General features: G+C 47.2%; 1 long non-coding RNA gene across 1 annotated transcript in view; it reads right to left on the bottom strand.

Annotated features, from left to right (window-relative positions):
- Window positions 1-7,573: 7,573 nt before the first annotated feature.
- LOC138249114 (uncharacterized) overlaps window positions 7,574-20,470 on the bottom strand; it is a 32,429-nt gene continuing 19,532 nt past the window's right edge. The window contains exons 3-5 of the long non-coding RNA XR_011194724.1: window positions 14,290-14,357; window positions 8,780-9,074; window positions 7,574-8,000 (exon numbers count right to left, since the gene is read on the bottom strand). This is a non-coding gene — a long non-coding RNA (uncharacterized lncRNA). The remainder of the gene's footprint in view (window positions 8,001-8,779; window positions 9,075-14,289; window positions 14,358-20,470) is intronic.

The raw sequence follows: 20,470 nt of genomic DNA on the forward strand, positions 1-20,470 counted from the left end.
TGTACAGCCAATGGCTGCTGATTAGCTTTGTAACTGGTAGTGCATGGCCTAGTGCATAGGGCTGATCCCTGTGTGTTGTGTACGCCAACGGTAGTGTTGTTGCTGGCATTGACCAAGTGTATCCTCTGTCTCTCCCCCACTTCTTGTTTTGTCACCCTGTCCTTGTGTGCATTAGCATCATCTGGCAGAGGAGCTGAGGCACCGGCGACGGAGGGAACTGCATCCCACATGGGCCTGGAGGCCGAATCAACCGATGGTGAGGGCACCAGTGGGACGGAGGGTGAGGGGAGCACCACGACGGAGATAGGAGGTGACACTACAGACAGTGACTCCTCCTCCGATGGAAGCTCCCTGGTGGTGGCGGCGGACACCTCTGTGCCCACCCCAACAACAGGTACAGCCACCACCCCCCCACCAGCACTGCCCTCCCAGCAGTCCCTCAGCGTGTTTCCCGTGCCCGCTCACCCAGGAGGGTGGGCATCTCCTTCAACACAGGCACCTCAGGCCCTGCCCCAGTCAGCCCTGCTGCCCTCAGTGACAAGGCTATTGACCTCCTGAGATCCCTCACTGTTGAGCAGTCAACCATACTGAATGCCATCCAGGGTGTTGAGAGGCATTTTCAACAAACAAATGGATACCTGGAGGGCATTCACTCTGGCGTGGCAGCCCAACAGAGAGCATTTCAGACTCTGGCCTCTGCACTGATGGCTGCCATTGTCCCTGTATCCAGCCTCTCCCCTCCAACTTCCTCTACCCAGTCCCAATCCCATCAACCCCAACCTATCCCAAGTACACCTTCAGACCAGTATTCACTCAAATCAACACACAAAAGTGGCTCAGGCAAACACAAGCACCACACTTCATCTCACAGGCACTCACACAAGCGCCATCAAGATGCAGACACACCAACATCCACTGCCTCCACTGTGTCCTCCCCCTCGTCCACCTCCCTCCCAGTAGCATCTCCACTTACACCTACATGCACTACATCCTCATCCACTACCTCCATCACCAGCACATCTATCACTACACACCCCTCACTGGCAGTCATCACCCCCACATCCATGCACACGTCCCCTGTGTCCTCTCCCACTGTGTCTGTGACCCCTCACCCAAAGTACACAAACGCAAGCACACACACCCCCAACAGCCATCCACCTCACAACAGCATCCAGCTCATGCACCTACACCCAAACACAGCAGACTGACACCTCCTACAACCACTCCCTCTTCCTCCACTCCCAAACCTTCACCCTCTTCCCACCCCAGTGTCCCTAAGAAGCTTTTCCTCGCCACCCTTGAACTCTTCCCTGCCCCTCCCCCGTCCTTCACCTCAGGGTAGGGTGGCCAGAACCCAGCCGAGCACCTCAGCCACAAAGTCCACGTCCGCTGTGGTTTCTGCAGCTCTGAGAGGCTCTAAGGAGGCACCCTTCAGCCCAGCCAGTGTGCCACCAACACCTGCCAAGGCCAAGAATGTTCTGCCACCAGGAAAGGTCAAAAAGGGTACAGCATCCAGCAAGGAGGAGGAGGCACAACCAGCCATCAATGTCAAGGCAAAGACTCCAGCTGGCAGAAGCAAGGAGGCACCACCATCTGCCGAGGGCAGGAAGGGGCACAGAACACCAGCCAGGGCACTTCAGCCGTCCGAGGCTGCAGAGGAAGGGCTAGAGCCTCCCCCCACCACTGGCAGCACCGCCACCTGCACCGCGGCCAGCACCACCACCTGCACCAAGGCCAGCAGCGCCACCAGCAATGTCGCAAGCACCCCCACAAGCACCACCACCTGCACGCCGCAAGCAGCACCACTGGCAGCAGCAACAGCCCCATTGGGCAGTCGTCCGAGGCTGCAGGGGAAGGGCTGCAGCCTCCCCCCACCACTGGCAGCACCGCCACCTGCACCGCGGCCAGCAGTGCCACCTGCACCGTCGCAAGCACCGCCACCTGCACTGCCGCAAGCAGCACCACTGGCAGCAGTCCCAGTGGACCGCCGTCTGAGGCTACAGGGGAAGGGCTGGAGCATCCCCCCACCACTGGCAGCACCAACACCTGCACCAGCATTGCAACCACTGTACAGCCATCCCCGCCGGTGGATGGACTGTAGTCATGCCTCCATGGTGTGCCATGCATCCTGCCCACAGCAAATCATGTGGGTCTGACACCCAGGTGAGTGACTGTGACCTTGCACACCCCATGTGCTGCATCACTGGGCACAAAGGCTCCTCCAGAACCAGTGGAAGAAGGCATCCACTCACCTTATACTTGGCAGGATGAAGCACACTGGGCACAAGGCCCCCTCCAGAACCAGTGGAAGAAGGCATACACTCACCCTAGCCTTGGCAGGATGAAGCACACTGGGCACAAGGCCCCCTCCAGAACCAGTGGAAGAAGGCATCCACTCACCATATCCTTGGCAGAATGAAGCACACTAGGCACAAAGGCCCCTCCAGAACCAGTAGAAGAAGGCATCCACTCATCCTATCCTTGGCAGGATGAAGCACACTGGGCACAAGGCCCCCTACAGAACCAGTGGAGAAGCCATCCACTAGAGAGACTGTGGCGTTGCACTCCCAAGGACCAGGCAGTGGGCAAACCACCCTCTTGAGAGACTGTGGCCTTGCACTCCCCAGGACCAAGTAGTGGGCAAACCACCCACTAGAGAGACTGTGGCTTTGCACTCCCCAGGACCAGGCAGTGGGCAAACCACCCACTTGAGAGACTGTGGCCTTGCACTCCCTAGGACCAAGCAGTGGGCAAACCACCCACTAGAGAGACTGTGGGTTCGCACTCCCAAGGACTAGGCAGTGGGTAAACCACCCACTTGAGAGACTGTGGCCTTGCACTCCCCAGGACCAACCAGTGGGCAAACCACACACTAGATAGACTGGCTTTGCACTCCCCAGGACCAGGCAGTGGGCAAACCACCCACTTGAGAGACTGTGGCCTTGACTCCCCAGGACCAAGCAGTGGGCAAACCACCCACTTGAGAGACTGTGGCTTTGCACTCCCCAGGACCAAGCAGAGAACATGGAGCCCCCTCCAGGAGCAGTGGCGTTGTACCATCTGCCGGCTGAGGTGCCCCCCCATTCCCCATCCCCCTGAGGTGCCTGTGTGTTTTCGACCTGATGCCCCTGCAGTGTTCTTTCCATATTGAGGCAGGAGTCAAGTTTGGGCTTAGCCTATGTGTTTTGGCCCAGTGGGCCACAGACATTTTGAGTAGACATTGTCCCGCCTATTGTATATTTTGTAAATATTGTTTTTGAACTATGAACATATTTCTAAGTATTTCCAATATTACACTTGTTTGACTCCATTCCTTTTGTCCAAGAGGGTTATGGGGTGTATATTTAATGTTGTTGCATGTGTTTGTGTGTATGGTGTTGGGGGTGAGGGTGGGGGTGTTGCGTGTGTGTGTCACTCTCTTTTTCCTCTCCCCTATTTGCTAGGTGCAGTACTCACTGTAGTCATTGTCACTGGCGTTGGTGCTCCTGGTATATGAGCAGATACACCAGCATGGGGAGGACCTGCAGCTCGGGCTCCATGGCATCGTGGTTCTTCCTTGAGTGTTGAGAGGTGAGTCGTTTCCCTTCTGTGTACTGTTTCCGCCGTGCTTTTGATGGCGTTGGTACCACCCCGGAAAAGGTGGCGGATAGGCCTCTTGTAATACAGTGGGCGGAACCTTATATCTGGCTGTTGGCGGTTACCACCGCGATGTTTGTGCTACCGCCGTGGCAGTCGGAGTGTTAAAGTGGCTGTATGTGTTGGCAGTTTCCGCCTTGGTCATGATTCCATTTTTGTTACCGCCGGCCTGCTGGCGGTGTTACCGCCGCTTTAACTTAACACCGACCGCCAGGATTGTAATGAGGGCCATGATGTCTTGATAGACTCCTTTAAACATAAGGTCTACATGTTACAGCCATGCACATTTTATAGTCTCTTCAGGACTGGGAAGACCAGAGAACCTGAACCTGTGAGTACCCGCACTACAAGTGAAACAGTATAGCGACTGCACCGCTGTACCAAGGGTCTACCAAATGCAGAAATAAATCCTAATCATGTACGCAGATCACTGCTTGGGACCGGGAGTGAAGTTCAAACTTCCCTTTCAAGGTGTGCTCCATGTTAGTGCTTCGATCTGTAAGCACCCTTATGCTTGAAAGTGCTGGCTCCAAGATATATGATCTCATCATTCCCAAAACAACATTTTCCGACCCTCAGCGTCAAAACTTACTGCCCAAGCTTTCTGTGTAGCTTTTGAAACCTGGTATTATGTTGCTTCCATGTTCTACTGAAAATTAACGCATCTTCTTGTTAAAAACACACTCTCTCCAGACTCCTCTACCTCACTGTCATGGAATGCTGATAGATAGAGGCTGCCGAAATTAGGCCCAAAGGCATGTGCTTAAATTTGAAGGACTCCACAGGTGTAACAAAGGTGTCATGACTTGAGTGCTTCTTACTGCTACAATCAGCCAGTTGTCTGGGCACCACTTGGTTTCTTGCTTGTTCTGGACTGACCAAGGTAGAGGTGACCCTTTCCAGAAGCCACGGTTCTGCTGATAATGTAACACCAAGCACCAACTTCCAGAAGGAGTACCAGAGGAAAAAACCCAATGTGGGAAAAACCTCAGATTCAATGACTACTGAAAAAGAAGAACAAAAGCACAAAAAGAACTGTAACAAGCTGCAGGCGGAAAAAGAACAGGAGAAGTCTAAAATCACAGGATTCGGGAGCGAGTAGCACAACCATGAAGGAAGTGTTTGCAACGCAAGAAACAGAAAACCAACAGGGCTTATATACTGACAAACAGGAAGTGACATGCAGGAACTATTGAAGACATCTTGGATTGGGAAAGACCACATTAATCTGAATGGGAAAATAGCCATAGTATAAAAGGTAGTGAGCAAAGCATGCAAGGAAGGGAACACAGTCTCTTGGAATAAGAAAATATGGCCAAAGCAGGAAAAAGTAAAAAGGAAGTGAAAAGAAGAAAAAGAAGAAAACAGCAAGGACAGGTAAGCAGCTATGAAGGCAAAGAGCGGGAGCAGCGTAAAACAGTGCCTAAGGGGAAAGTTACTGATAGTGCAGCGGCCCAAAAAACAGGAGTTGGACCGAAAAGCAGACTGCGGCAAAAACGCCGTCCGAGATGCGGACCGTCGATCTGACCATGGCCTGTAAGTGAGGCGCCACGGGTCTTCGCGGCGTCACAGAAGGATGTCAACTCCTGACAACCTTCCTGGAGTTTCACTACATCTAAGGTTGTGGAAAAATCTGGCAGCATTCATCATTGCCAACAAATCAGCAATACTGAATTAGGGTAACCTATCCACAGTCACCTCATGATTGACATTCCTCGAGTCTACACATAGCCGAATTTCACCAGAGGCCTTTTTTGCAAACATTATGGGTGTAAGCCACTCCGACTACTCAACTGGCTCTAGCACCCCAGCATCACATAACTTCTGAAGTTCATTTTTTTGGCCCCCCACCTTGCACATTAAGCACCTATCTCCTCATAAGACAAGCCACAGGCCTGGCAAACTCCTTTAACCAAATATAGTGCACATTCTACAGTGGTAGAGCCAATACTACAATATTCACTGCATTCTGGAAATTCACCCCATAATGCTTTGCAGGGTATTTCTTTTACAAAACATTTTTGTCCATAACTCAGCCTCTGGTGGTCTTAAGACAATGGGACCACCACCAAAACGTTCACAACAACATGCCTTTTCTGTCTACAACACTAAGTTAGTGGGGATCCCAAAATGATGTACCCTCCTACAACTTAGTGTCTTTTTAAGTGCTCTCGTGCCTGGAACATTTGTTTTAGAGCTGGTAATAACTTTTGTTTTAAAGGCCTTATGTGTAATATCATTGCTATTGGCCTGCAACCCCTGAAAATGTGTAATGCACTGTGCCCTCTAAGGGCTAAATATATGGTTACACTGCATTATTTATTGCCATTTTCTTTTTGTGTGGTTATGCCCTCTAGGGCTAACTATATAGTTAAATGACCATGTTTCTTACAAATTTTCATTGTGGTGTCCTCTAGGGGCTGTTTTAAGCTATACAGTCATATCAACATACTAAATATTTGTGGCATGGAAACTTGCCCCATAATACTTTGCGGGGCATTACTTTTACAAAACATTTTTGCTCATAACTCACCCTGTGGTGGGCATAGGACAATGGGACCACCTTCAAAACATTGACCACAATGTGGTATTTCTGTCTACATCATCTCTGGGTCCCCACACTATGTTAGTGGGGACTACAAAATAATAACCTCCTACCACCATTCATTATCTTTTTAAGCTCTCTCATGGCTAGAGCTTTTGTTTTACAGCTGAGAGAATGTATGTTTTATGGGCCTTGTTTGTAATATCATTATAATAAGCCAGTTAGTCTTGAAAATGTGTAATTCACTATGCCTTCAATGGACTAAGTATATGGTTACACTATATCACTTTTTCATGTGGTTATGTTCTCTAAGGGCCGCTTGTATGGTTAAATGATCATGGGTCATATGTATCAAGGTTTGCATTAGGGAATACTAAATGGCGAATATTTTTACCTAATCGCTAACTGGGATTCTCAAAATGTGATGTAACAACACCATTGCAAAATTTATTGCGATTTCCTAAAATTCGCAATAACAAATAGCGAGTGGCAAATAGCAATTCAGTAAAATAGCAAATTGGTATTTGTAAATCGCAAATTGCGATTTTTGTATTCTGGAGCAGCTTGATGACATCACAACCATGAAATGATTCAGTGCATGCTGTTTCCAGAAGCCTAAGCCACAGGAGCAGGCAGAGAAACCCAGCACAGCACCAGGGAGGCACCCAGGCGTGTTAGCCAGGACAAGAAAAAACTATGGCAACTGATGGGAATGGGAAGGACAAAGGAGAGAGAAAGCGTAAATTGAAATTCAGTGGGCAGAAATTGGAGGTGCTCACAGAATAGGTAGTCAAGAACCATGACCAGGTATTTGGCAAACAGTCACTACAGGTCCCAGAAAGTGAGAAGAGGAAAATGTGGACTGACATCCAGACCAAAATATGCTCAGTGGGTGTTGCGCAGCGTTCCATCAAGGAGATACGCAAGCGCTGGTATGACTTGCGTCACGTGCCAAAGACAGGGTAGCAAGCAGGATGAAGAAGGCAAGGAGCACTGGAGGAGGACCACCCACCCAGACACCATCCACCCCCATGGAAGACATGGTGGAGTCAACACTGCTGCCTGAAGCTCTTAGTGGTGTCACTGACATTGACACCTCAGGCACACCCGGCACCAGCAAAGGTAAGGGCAGTAATGATTTGAATAACCACATGTAAAGGTAAGGGCAGTAATGATTTGAATCACCATATGTGCATGTACAAATGCCCCTTAGATAAATGCAATGGCACAATGCACAGTGATAAGTAGTCCAAGCCACATATTCCATTCAACACAACAATGCCTTATGGGAGTGGTAGTCCATACCCCAAAAGTGCATCTACTACATAAATAGCAAGATAGTGTAAAACCAAACAGATAAATAAAACAGACAATTAGAGACACTATGCCAGGGGAAATGTTTATCATTAAAGTAACTATGAGATTACAAATCCAAAGGTGAACATCATGAATGACATGCTGCGCATTGTTGTTGCAGGTGTTCCGGGCCCTAACACAGCAGAAAGTGGAAATGGGGGGGAATGACGAAAGTTAGCCACAGTCCGATTCAAACACCAGTGAGTCCATCGTGCAAACACCAATTAGACACAGGGCAAGAGTGCTACCCCTCCCTGAGTTTACTCTGGACTCTGATGATTTGCAGGAAGAAGTACCCACATCACCTCCAGAGGTTAGAAGCACTGACAGACAGCCGTCCCTGTTCCAGCATCAGTCTACTCCCCTCAGGAGGCATCGAGAAGAAGGCAGACAGTGCACAGAGGAAGGCGATGGCCCATCACTGTTTGGTGGCCTTGAGGCATTCATCCTGAAAGTGCAGCGCCTGCAATGTAAACACATGAGATCAATGCACAGGCATTTGGTGTCTATTGATCACAACATGGGATCAATGCACAGGCAGTTGGTGTTTCTCAATAACATGTGCAAGCTGCATGAGGGACAGCAAGCTGCACCAGAACGTGTAAGGGAGATGACAAAAGCCATTAGGGAACTCTGCACTGTAATGCAGCAGGAGCATGTCACCCACCGTAGGTGCCATCACCAATTGATGGGCAGGTTGGATGGGTTCAGAAGATCTGTCAATCAGCTCACTACCACAACTGCTTTGGTGTCACGACGTGCTGTGAGCATGCAAGTGGAGATGGCACATTGCAGTCGGGACGTTGCATGAGGATTGGTGCAAATCACCAATGTATTGGAGACAATGCACACAGTCCTTAGTACTAAAAACAGCGAACTGAGTGGTGGTGATAGTGAGGAACTCTCTAGCCTCAGCAGTGTCACAGCCCCTGTGATGGATCCTAGGAGTCGCAGTTCTAGACACAATACTGTCTCTGAACCCGCAACAAGAGGTGCCACTGAGAACACTGAGCGTTCAAGTGGAGTGCGTGGATGTAAAAAGTAATGTGGAGAAGTACAGGGTACTTGCATTACATGTAGCAATGCATTGATACTATAATGTCAATAGTGTCACACTGTACTGGGACCTGATTGTGTATTCTGTATACCTATGTCCTATTCACGCATATATTACCTGAAGTCAAGGCAATAAATGTGCTACCTACAGCAATCAATGAAAGTAGATGTGTTGTCATTACTTACATCAAAAATAGTTGCACGTAATCTCAGCACGTCTTTGTCTGCCCTCGTCATCCTCATCGGAGTCTGGCTCTATGGGTTCCACTGGTATGCCTCATGTGGCCACGATTTTGCAGGTGGTTTCCGGACTGTATTGCAGTGCGCCCCCACTCTTGTGCGGGCATCGGAAATGACTATTCAACAGCCTGAAGGCCCACTCAATTGTGCTACGTGTCCTCCTGTGTGCTGCATTGTATCTCCTTTCACTTGGCATGGCAGGATTGAGATAGAGTGTTAATATGAAGAACCGCATTGTCTCCTAGAATGACAGGAGAGGAAAGTCAGTTATTGTTATCTGTGACATCACATAGACGTTATGCAACATTGTTCACTGTTACATTACCAAGTAGGTATCCTTTGCCAAACTCCCCAGCAAGAAGTCTTTTGTGTATTGCACTGTGCCTAAAGATGTAGGAATCATGTGTGCTATCTGGGTATCTGGCCACAAGATCAGTTATTATGTTGGAGGCATTGCATATGACCTGTATGTTCATGGGATGTGTACTCTTCCTATTCCGATATACATACTCTGTGGCAGATGGTGGACAGATTGCTACATGTGTCCCATCAATGTAGCCAATGACATGTGGAAATTAGGCTACCTGGTAGAAATCAAATTTGGTTTGTTGCAAATCCTGTGGGGTGTTGGGGAATTTTATGTGCAGATGGATTTTGGTTAACATGGCATTTAGGAATGCATTAAAGAAGCGTGAAACCACATTTAGAGATACACCTCCAGCTGCTGCTATGACCCCTTGATAGCTTCCTGAGGCTAATAGGTGCAGGTAGCATAATACCTGCACATAAATGGGTGTGGCATTGGTTCTGTGTGTGTCTGCAGTAGGGGTTGTAAATCAGCTATCAAGTCAAGTATTATGGCAGAGTTCAACCTGTACTTGTAAAAAGTCTCCGCTTCTGTCTGTTCAAATAGAGTAATGCACACTCTAAAAATGCACTCCTGTCTCCTCCTCCCTCTCCTCAAACCTGCTAGGATTCTCATCCTCCTTGCCATGACGTAGAGTGCAGCCATTGTTGAAAAGAGCTGATGCATTTTGGGCCTCTATATATAGGTTGCACCTGTTTACCACCTGATTTCAATTCGTGGTAAATTGCATATGCAAAACCCCATTTTGCGACTAATCGCAAATTGCGAATGCTTGATACATTGAAGTGCAATTTGGTATTTGCGAATCGCACTGTGCGATTCGCAAAATGTAATCACAATTTTAAGGAATCGCTATTTTGCCATTCCTTCAAATTGCACTGCGAATGTCTTTCATACATCGTGAAAGGCGATTTTGCATTTGAAAGCAGTGGATTTTACCAGTTCGAACCGTTTGCGAATGCAAAATCCTTTGATACATCTAGCCCCATGTTCCTTCCAAATGCTATTTTTATTGTGGCTGTTCTGAGCATTGCAGTCACCATACTATAATGTTTGCGGCACGAACATTCACCCCATAATGCTTTGCAGGGCATTACTTTTACAAAACATTTTTTCTCATAACTCAGCCTTTGGTGGTCCAAGGACAATGGGACCACCTTCAAAACACTCTTTCTGTCTACATCATCTCTGGGTCCCCACCCTAAGTGAGTGGGGACCCCATAATAATACTCCCTCCCACCATTCAGTGTCTTTTAAGCATTCTCATGGCTAGAACATTTGTTTAACATCTGGGTGAAGTTTTGTTTTAAAGGCCTAAAACCCCCTCTAGAGGCTAAGTATATAGTTACACTGCATTACTTTCCTCTCTTTTTTTCATGGGGTTTTTCCCTCTGGGGCGAACAATTGGTTACATGACCATATTTCTTACAAATGATATTTTTGTTTTGAGGATTAAATTTGAATGCCAAAAGTTTATTTCTGATAAAGGTTTCTATGTTAAGTGTATATGTTTTAATGATCTCCCCATATTACAATTATGACCATGATTCAGGCCAACTTAACATCCTTATTACACTATGACTGTTTGAACACTCTTGATATGTTTGGGTTACCCTTCTAGTTTCTAGTTTATTTCTCCTCTGTGGCTGTCTTGTGTCTTTTTGGGGGAATTGATTTAGCCAGCCGGCAACTCTGATGGTGGGGTGGTGAGAGTGGTATTCTTTTGGAAGTAGCATGGCAGATTTAGATTAGGATGTTAAATGGCAACATTATCATGTTTTGCTGCAGATGGAGGAAGAAGGTAAATTGAAGTGATTTAGTTATATGCAGGGCCACTGCAATTAGATGGCAGGAAAAGACAAAATTATGAGGCAGGGTTAACCAGTTTATATGGCAAGAAAAGTCCAGTTATGAATTTACAATACCACTAGCTCTAAAAGAAGCAGATGCAACACCTCTTGTATTGCAAATGCTTGTTTTCATACGCGGTATTCAGAGACACCCTTCCTTTCCAACCACGTTTATGACTGTGAAGGTTTTATAAAAGGAATGAATTACCAGATGAATATCTCAGTCCGGGTTATATTAACGTCCCTCTAGCAAATGAGAATTATTTGATGCCAATAGAAATAGTGAGATCTTTAAACAACGTCTACAGTATTCCCTTATACAACCATCTTAAGCCACTAATTTTATTCATTGAAACACTCTGCAGTCTTTGAAGTATTCCATTTGACCCGAAAAATCAATGCAGGACACATTCCCAGTTTCAAGGTACTGGAAGCATGATAAAATCTCATGGAGTAAATCCACCCCAGTACCATGCGTTTGCAAGTTAAACCTCATGAAATGGGGAATTACAATGCGAGATCGATCTTTCTGGTCATAAACAACCAACAGAATTCCCCATTCGGTGGGGTTTCACACATACGTTTACCATCAGCACTGAGCAGGTAGTAAATGTATGACGGGGCATATGGGTTGGCTACAGGGAGGAGGAGGGTTAGTAGAGGAGGGGAGGAGACTATTTTCTGACAGGGGAGCATTCTGTCAGATAAAATGTGGCATGGGGCTTGGCTGCTGCTGCAGCCAAAGATGTGCAAATAAAAGCACAACATTGTTTTTACTTCTGTTATCTTCCCCAAAACTATGAACACCGTTACAGGTAACTCTAAAAAAGGCATGGCAATTCCGTATTTGGTATTAGCACTACATTGTGGTATTACCATGCATTTACTAGAGTTGTAACATCTGGAATGGGGAATAATGTGCCAAAATCAATGTAACGGCAGCAATTCCTGAATGCTTCCCACAAATTCTTTTTTGGGGGATATTTTAACCTGCTTCTGGGTAGTTGGCCATTCTGAAATCCCAGGACATTTGTAAGCCTACTTGTAATGCCCCATGAAGTCAGAAATTGTGCTCCCTAATTTGGTGACCTATTTAACCTTAATTAGCAAATTGAGACCAAAGACTAACCTACTGCAGATTAACCTTACAAAAACACGTTAACCTTCTTGCTAACAGACTACCCCCACACCTATCCGGTTCACCCAGGTCAAGCCAGCTTTATGCCAACATGGGCCACACGCCACAATATTTGTTGTGTAGCTAATGCCCTTGCACTGGCAGTACGCTTGGAGCTACCGGCCGCTGTGCTCCTGGCTGATGTAGACCGGGCATTTGACTCCATAAACTGGGACAATCTATTCATCCACCTCCAGAAATTAAATTTAAGCCCAGATATATCTCTTATGTGCACTTATTTTACACTGATTTGACAGCCAATGTCAGAATGGCAGACTACTCATCCAAGCAATTCCCCATACAGTAAGGCACCCGCCAGGGATGCCTGCTGTCACTGTTGCTGTTTGCCATGCTGGTTGAACCATTGGTGGTTTGGGTCAAACTGGACATCCAACTACGAGGATTTGAATGGAGCCCACATCGCTCAGATTGCATTGCACTATCTGACGATTATATCCTTTTCTTCCTAACAGATCTAGATACATCAGGCCCCTGTTTCATACAGATAATGCAAATATTTGGAGAAACATCAGGACTGATCAAAAATACATCTAAGTCAATAATCTTCCCAATTAACTGCAATGATGGCTTCCAACCATAGGCATTGGGAATATGATTGGCGGAAGGTGGCTTCAAATATCTGGGTGTCCACATCTCGCTTCATAGGGATTGGTCCCACAATATAGAACTAGTCCTAGCCCACACTAGAGAAGAGATAAGGGTATGGTCCTTTCTCCCCTTGTTGATACTGGGGCGATCTGCCATCTTTAAGATGGTCTCTCTCCCCAGACTATTGTATCAATTACAAAATTACCCCTGTACCATCCCTCAATCCTGTTTCAGGAAGGTAAACTCCCTCCTGTCGAGATTCCACTGGAATGGAGATGCTCCACACATTTCCTTAACCACATGCTTCCAATCCACTTACAATGGGGGCATAGTCATGGTCGACATGTATTCATACTACCCAGCGGCTCATCTGACAATTATAAATGAATGGTGGCACAATCACCAGCAGGACCCTGCATACATGGTAGAGAAGTGGACAATGGCCGATATCCCGTTAGTGGACCACCTCTACGGTGCAACCATTATAGCACCTCTGCCTCCAGCCACACAGGTGGTACTTCGGCTGTGGTGAACGGCCCTGCGTTGCATTAGATGGTGGGAACGAATGATGGAGATAACACCAGTCTGGCTGGGCCCTCGGCTGCTCCAGGTATTTCACCTGAAGGATTTCTACAGTTGGGACCTTAGAGGGATATCCATCCTGGGCGACTGTGATGAGAAAACAGTGCCCGTCGTGGAAGACGAAGGAGCGGGTGGCGACAGAACGGTGTCCCACGGGGACTTCACAGAGTACTGTGTGTCGACATAGGAGGAAACACGCAGCCGAAAAGCCGTAAGAGGACACCATGCATGGAGAGAAGGGAGATGCCGACCAAGCTAGGGAGGGAGACGGCGATCAAGAAGAGGAAGGAGACGTCGTCAAGCAGGAGGAGAGCGTGACCCGAGAAGAGGCGGAGAACGTGGTGTGGGATCAGGACGAAAGTACCATCCGAGAGGAGGAGGAAAGAGCAACTGGAAAGGACGGAACAGAAGACAGGAGAAAAGGGGAGCTGATCAGCAAAGAGGTCAAGGAAAGAGCAGGAGGAGACGCCGGAGGAACCAGCCACATGTAGGAACAGTGCAGTACCCAGAACCAGGACCCAGAAACCCACCACGTCCCAGGAGGGATGTGGCTATCCCAGGTACATGTCCAATTGCAGGGTTCTGTAATATTCAGAAGGGGAAAATGGAAGTGGGGAGAGACAGAGAAGGCAAAGGGAAATATCTACAGATGAAAATAGGGAGGGGCAATTACAAGCTAACGAATACTTCACTGGGATGCATGCTGGCTAGTGCACAATATAAATCACAATGTATGCAGCTACTTTCATTTCTTTGTACACTAGTCTCCACCCTCCTCACTAGATGGTCACCCACCTTCCCCAGTATTATTAGTTTATATCATTAGTTTTGGTATATAAGAAGCCCATCACTTCCAGATCAATTGACTTACCTGTCATTGGTCCTTTTTCTCTTTCCTTCCTATATTCCATATGACTGAGTGCTGAAGACTGGAACCACCTGAAAAGGGAACAAGAAGGAGAACAAAGTCACTGACTATAAAAATTGGAAAAAGTGTGTGTCAAGACCACAAAACACGTCAATAAATATCATGTTTACAAATCCATGAAGTCTACTGGCCTATAAAATTCTAACATCTCCTGGTGCAAAGAGGGACCTCCCTGGAAATCCTCTTACAGCGACATTATGTGTAATATGGTATTTAAACCCTTCCAGGACCTACATCAAGACTGCCACCTGCGCAGCACCAAATTCCATAGATAGCTCCAGCTGACACACAGTAACCCCTTATATTAGGAACCTAGACAGACTCCCCAAATACAATCCACTGGAGAGTAAGCTGGTGGAAGAGGTTATGATTTTTGGTCCCCCTCTAACCTAGCGTGACACACACAATGATCTGGACAGAAAGTCACCACTCTACATTAAAAGAATGTTAGTGAACAAAAACCCCATTAGGGCACTAGTTGACTCTGGATGCAGTCAAACCGTGATTAAAGCAGGACCGATTTCTAATGACCAATGGCGGGTAGGAGAATCCGTAGTCATATGCTGTATACACATAGACAGTAAACAATATTCAGTAGCAGAAGTAATCATAGACTGGAAAGGACAGGAAGAAAGGGTAAGAGTAGGGGTAGTACCCCATCTAGTAGAAGATTTGATTATAGGAATAGATTATTATGATTTCCAAAATCTATTAGAGAGTATAAAAAGGCACAACCCTGTAGATTGCTGGATCAACGAAGCCCATTCTTCCAACACTACTATTGAGACGGGTAAAGAGAAACCGAAGTTAAGCAGACGTGAAAAGAGAGAGCAAATGAAACAATATAAAACCGGGGATAAGCCCAACCCTCTCCCTTTGTTTCCCACAGAGAAGAAGGTGTTATCGACTTCAACGCACTTCAGAGTCTGCCGAGAGAAGACCCCGCACTGAAACACGATTGGGCTTCCTCCGTTATGGAACCAACAGGTCAGGTGGGTCCTTATTTTCTTATGAAGAATGGCTTATTATATAGGACCCTCCAACAAAAAAATGTGCCGAAAACACAGTTAGTGGTATCCTCCCCTTATTGAGTACAGGTACTTCACCTAGCTCACAGGAAAGTAGGTGGAGGGCATTACGGAAGGGAAAAAATGGAGGAATACCTACTGCGCCGCTTTTATTGGCCAGGGGTATTCTCCGACATACGTAAGTTCTGTATTCAATGCCCCAAATGTCAACTAGTCAACCCCTCTGTGGTCCCAAAGGCTCCTCTATATCCTTTACCCATTATAGAAGTCCCTTTTTCTAGAGTAGGAATGGACTTGGTAGGACCACTGGTGTCCTCATCGCTAGGGTACCAATATATCCTAGTACTAGTGGATTATGCTACTCGTTATGCAGAAGCTATTCCTCTCACTAACATGACTACTAAAAATGTGGCCCAATCTATGATCAGGTTTTTCTCCCGGGTGGGCTTTCCACGGGAACTACTGACAGATCAGGGCACGCCATTCATGTCCCGCCTGATGTCCCAAATATGTGACCTTCTAGGAGTAAAACACATTCGTACGTCTGTATATCATCCACAAACAGATGGCTTGGTAGAGAGGTACAAACAAACAATTAAGACCCTCCTGAAAAAAACAATTTCTGACTCAGGAAGGGAATTGGGATAAAAAATTACCATTGGTTCTATATGACATCAGAACTCACGTCTAGGCTTCAACCGGACATAGCCCCTTCGAATTGGTATTTGATAGACAACCTAGAACCCTCCTAGACATGGCAGCGGAATCATGGGAGGAAAACGAGAACGAATGTTGAGACATACTTGAATATACCCACCAGTTAAAAGAAAACATACATTCCATATGGGAGGACGTAAGGGTACATTTGGATGAAGCCCAAGAGAAACAGAGCAAGTTCGAGAACATGGGAAAGAAACTGAGAGAGCTACCTATAGGGAGCAAGGTCCTGGTTCTCTTACCAAGCTCAGAGAAAAAACTACTAACGAAATGGCAGGGTCCATATAAAATAATTGAAAAAGTTACCCCGGTTGTATACTGACTGGAAATGTTGCATACTCCCAAGAAAAGCCAGATATATCACGTCAAGATGGGAAGACGAAGAGTTACAAACCCCAACCGAAAGTACCATATTTCTTATAAATAAGACAAAACCCTTGGAGATCACTCTATGTCCCCAACCAGGAGAATCTGTTGAGTTTATACCCCAAATAAACCCAGACCTTTCAGACGAGAGAAAAACCCAGTTAATAGAGCTTATGAGACATTATAAAGGTCTTTTCTCAACAAAACCGGGGAGGACCCCTTTGGTCCAACATAATATCATAATGGAAGAAGGGAAAATAGTCCGATTGAAGCCATATCATATTGGCGAGGCCCGTAGACAAGTTGTAGAACAAGAAGTCCAAAATATGCTCAAAACCGGTATAATAGAACCATCCAAGAGTCCGTGGTGTTGCCCGTTTGTTTTGGTACCAAAACCCAACAGGACGATCCGTTTTTATATTGACTTTCAACAACTCAAGGTCAGCTCGAACTTTGATACGTATCCCATGCCCAGGGTAGATGAGTTAATAGAACAGCTGGAACAGGCGCAGTATATATCTACCTTAGATCTCATGAAGGGCTATTGGCAGATTCCCCTGAACCCTAATGATAAAGAAAAAAACTCCTTTTCCACTCCGTCAGGGTTATACCATTTTACAGTGTTACCGTTTGGCGTACACGGGGGGCCGCGCCACATTTCAACGGCTTATGGATCAAATACTAAGGCCACATACTGGATATGCTGCAGCATACCTGGATGACAATGTCATCTATAGCCAAACCTGGGGACAACACCAAGGCCACTTGTCTAGGATATTTCAATCTCTGAGAGACGCAGGTTTGACGGCCAATCCAGAAAAATGTTAAATATCTAGGAGTTCCATTGCTTATTTCAGATACAACATAGAAAAGGGGCACATATGACCCCAGTTGGACAAAGTCGCTGCAATCAACAAAATACCACCCCCTAAAACAAAATGAGAAATAAGGTCCTTCTTGGGAATGGTAGGAAACTACTGCTGCTTCATTCCACACTATTCAAACCATGCAGCTCCCGTAACTGACTTGTTAGAAAAAAGACAACCAAATAAAGTAGGCGAGTTGACAGGTCCACAATTTGACAGTTATCAGAGACTCAAAGAGTTTCTAGTAACAAACCCTGTTCTACACTGTCCTGATATCAAGAGGCCTTTTCTGTTACAAACGGGCGCATCAGACTTAGGTCTGGGTGCCGTTCTTTCACAGAAGGATGAGGAAGTGCTTGCACACCCCGTGGTTTACAACAGTAGGAAGCTAATGCTGAGAGAGGAACACTATCCCACTTTGGGGAAAGAATGCATGGCCATAAAGTGGGCCATCGAGGCTTTGCAATATTATTTACTGGGACGTCCTTTACCTTGATCACAGACCACGCCCCATTAACGTGGTTAGCCCTTCATAAAGACACAAACTCTAGAGTGTTACGATGGTTCATGGCCCTCCAACCTGTTGTGTTTCAGATACAGCATACCACGGATTCCCATCTAACCAATGCCGACTATCTTTTGAGACATCCTGTCGATTCGGGGCAAAATCAGCCACTCACAGAGGGAAGCGAATGTGATGGGGAACAGACCCTTTCGAGGAAGACGAAGGAGCAGGGCTGACATAACGGTGCCCCAGGGGGACTACACAGAGTACTGCATGTCGACGCAGGAGAAGGAGACACGCAGACGAAGACACAGGAAAAAAGCCAGAAGAGGACGCTGGAGGAAAGTACCATCTTGCCTAGCATGTAACACCCATTTTTACTTGTATGTAAGTTTGTTTTGCCTGTCTCACTGGGATCCTGCTAGCCAGGACCCCAGTGCTCATAGTTTGTGGCCTGAATGTGTGTACCTGAGTAGTGACTAACTGTGCCACTGAGGCTGTGCTAACCAGAACCTCAGTGCTTATGCTCTCTCTACCTTTAAATTTGTCACTATAGGCTAGTGACCACTTTTACCAATTCTAATTGGCACACTGGAACACCCTTATAATTCCCTAGTATATGGTACCTAGGTACCCAGGGTATTGGGGTCCCAGGAGATCCCTATGGGCTGCAGCATTTCTTTTGCCACCCGTAGGGAGCTCAAACAAACCTTACACAGGACCGCCACTGCAGCCTGAGTGAAATAACAAACATATTATTTCACAGCCATTTTCACTGCACTTAAGTAACTTATAAGTCACCTATATGTCTAACCTTCACATGCTGAAGGTTAGGTGCAAAGTTACTAAGTGTGAGGGCACCCTTGCTCTAGCAAAGGTGCCCCCACATAGTTCAGGGTCATTTCCCCAGACTTTGTGAGTGCGGAAACACCATTACACGTGTGCACTACATATGGGTCAATACCTATATGTAGCATCACAATGGTAACTCCAAATATGGCCATGTAACATGTCTAAGATCATGGAATTGTCCCCCCATGCCAAATATGGTATTGGGGTGCCAATCCCATGCATCCCCGGGGCCCCACTATGGACCCCGGGTACTACCAAACTATGGACCCCGGGTACTACCAAACTAGCTCTCTGGGTTTTCTCTGCAGCTGCTGCTGCTGCCACCCCACAGACAGGGATCTGCCCTCCTGGGGTCTGGGCAGCCCAGGCCCAGCAAGGCAGAACAAAGATTTTCCTCTGAGAGAGGGTGTTACACCTTCTCCCTTTGGAAATAGGTGTTAAAGGCTGGGGAGCGGTAGCCTCTCCCAGCCTCTGGAAATGCTTTGAAGGGCACAGATGGTGCCATCCTTGCATAAGCCAGTCTACACCAGTTCAGGGAACCCCCAGTCCCTGCTCTGGCGCGAAACTGGACAAAGGAAAATGGAGTGACCACTCCCCTGTCCATCACCACCCCAGGGATGGTGCCCAGAGCTCCTCCAGTGTGTCCCAGACCTCTGCCATCTTGGATCCAGAGGTGTGAGGGAACTCTGGAGGCCTCTGAGTGGCCAGTGCCAGCAGGTGATGTCAGAGATCCCTCCTGATAGGTGCTTACCTGACTAGGTGGCCAATCCTCCACTGAGGGCTATTTAGGGTCTCTCCTGTGGGCTTTTCCTCAGATAACGACTTGCAAGAATTCACCAGAGTTCCTCTGCACTTCTCTCTTTGACTTCTGCCAAGGATCGACCGCTGACTGCTCCAGGACGCCCGCAAAACTGCAAGAAAGTAGCAAGAAGACTACCAGCGACATTGTAGCGCTTAATCCTGCCAGCTTTCTCGACTGTTTCCTGGTGGTTCATGCTTTGGGGGCTGCCTGCCTTCATCCTGCACTGGAAGCCACAAAGAAAGCTCCTGTGGGTTGACTGAGTCTTCCCCCTGCTCCAGCAGGAACCAAACTTCAGCGCCACCGGTACTTTGGGACCCCTCTCATCCTGACGAGCGTGGCCCCTGGAACACAGGTGGTGGACCCAAGTGACCCAAACTGTCCAGTGGTCCAACTGTCCAAATTTGGAGGAGATAAGTCCTTGCCTTCCCTCTCCAGACAGTAATCCTGTGCACCGCGTGAACTGAAGCTACTAGGGCTTTTGTGCAAATTTCCATGAAATCCTTCATGCACAGCCAAGCCTAGGACCCCAACACTCGGTCCTGCTCAGCTCAGCTCCCTGAGTTGATCTCCAGCTTCATAGGACTCTCTTTTGCAGTGTTGAGACGACCGCTGTGTTCAGACTTCTTGAACACATGTTCAAGTGCTTCTGTGGGTGCTACCTTCTTGTGTGTGGGCTCTCTACGTTGCTGAGGGCCCCTTCTGTCTCCTCTCCAAGTGGCAACATCATGGTCCTTCCTGGGCCCGGGCAGCACCCTTTTTCTTCAACCGCAACTCTTGCAGCTAGCAAGGGTTGTTTGCGGTCGTTTGCCAAAGAAACAACTCTGCATCCTCCAGCACTCTGCTGCACAAAGGAGAAGTTCCTAGCACCTTTCGTTGTTGCAGAATCTTCAGCTTCTTCCATCCGGAGGCAGCCATTTTGCACCTTCGTGCAATTTAGTGGGCTCCTGCCCCCCCTGGACACTTCCATGACTCTTGGACTTGGTCCCCT

Source organism: Pleurodeles waltl, chromosome 8 (genome assembly GCF_031143425.1).
Source record: "Pleurodeles waltl isolate 20211129_DDA chromosome 8, aPleWal1.hap1.20221129, whole genome shotgun sequence".
Lineage (NCBI taxonomy): Eukaryota > Metazoa > Chordata > Amphibia > Caudata > Salamandridae > Pleurodeles > Pleurodeles waltl.